The sequence below is a fragment of the Dendroctonus ponderosae genome, unplaced genomic scaffold (genome assembly GCF_020466585.1).
Source record: "Dendroctonus ponderosae isolate FM_Combo_2020 unplaced genomic scaffold, Dpon_F_20191213v2 Dpon_F_20191213_6, whole genome shotgun sequence".
Lineage (NCBI taxonomy): Eukaryota > Metazoa > Arthropoda > Insecta > Coleoptera > Curculionidae > Dendroctonus > Dendroctonus ponderosae.
In genome coordinates this window covers 14782458-14783873 of record NW_026018814.1, presented here as the reverse complement: position 1 = coordinate 14783873, position 1416 = coordinate 14782458, and positions in this window count along the sequence as shown.

The following is a 1416-nucleotide window of genomic DNA, read 5'->3' as shown; positions in this document are numbered from 1 at the left end:
TCTTGTTTGAAAGGGTTGATTTTGTTGAAATGGGGATTTGAATTGGAAGATGCTTGGCTTTTGAAAATTTGTTGGACAATGTGCTGTGTTGTTTGAAAGTTTGAAAATGGGTTTGTTTTGATTTTGAACAAAATTGTTTTTGAAACTGTTCTGACTCATTAAAATTTCATAGTTTGTAATGATTTCAGTTGCTTGATTTAGGTTTTGAGGATTTTGTACAATTAGTAACGTTCTTAATTCAGATGAAATGTTGGCTAAAAGATTTTGCGTAGCTGTCAATTCATTTTGGGCAAGTAATATGTGCTTCTGGGTTTGGAACTTCTGCACAGATCTTAGTACTAATTTGGGTGACTAAGGCTTTGAGCTTATGAATGTATTAAGCGAGTCGCTGAATTTTTGGCGAAGGGCAATTTTAATTTCTTCCCATGTTAACAGATTTGKTCTGGTTAACAGAAAATCTTCGGCTTGTCCTAAAATTTTTGATTTTATTGCAAGCAGAACATATTCTTGTTGGGATTGATYGCTTGAAAAATATCTGTTGTAAAAATATATCATATATTTGATTGAGAAAAAACTCGAGGCGAGATGGAGTACCATCGAAGGAAGCGTCGGCCATTTYAAWWGTRTCAGTATTTGARATGGGTTCAAATAAACTTAAAATGTTTTCAGAAATATCTGGAAACRATTGCACTTGATCTAGGTCACTACTTGAAGCGTTGYTAGCGATTGATAACCTACGTTTTGGATATGTAATATCCCCTAATATTACTTTTTTGAACTTTTTCATTCAATTCAAAAATTCAWTGCAAAAAAAAATTCAATTCAAAAAATKCAATTCAAWWCAATGYWRTTYRWTTCAATGTTGTTTGTTTCAAAAATTCTTCTTAATTAACAGGCTGTACGATTATAGGATGAATCGCTTACGATTTTTCCAATCTTGCTCCTGTATCGAACGATGACGCTGCGGGAAGATGAACTGTCCGGGTGCGACTTCGTTCGTAGTGGACACTAGCGTTAGGCCAATATGTCCTTACTAGCTACTTCGTTGTTGGATAACCAAAAGGCGATGCGTTGCTAGGAGTCTAAGTAGAGGGCTGGAAGTTGTAGCTCGGTTGTTGAGGGATCCTTCCTGAACTGTTGAGACAGACGTGCTGGTCACTGGTTTCACTTGTTTCACACAGAACTTCACTGCACGATCGAATTCTCGAACACTTTTTTCAGAGATCGTAACCGCACAAGAAGATTTTCACTGTGGATCGACTTTTCAACAAAAACTTGGAAACTGTAACTGCACTGGAGGGAATCGTACCGACTGCGCCAATTTTGTTTCTGGACGTAAAAACTTAGTTTTTAAAAAACGTTTATTTTTACAGACCAAAAATAGATTCTTTCAACAGCGAACTAACTACCTTAACT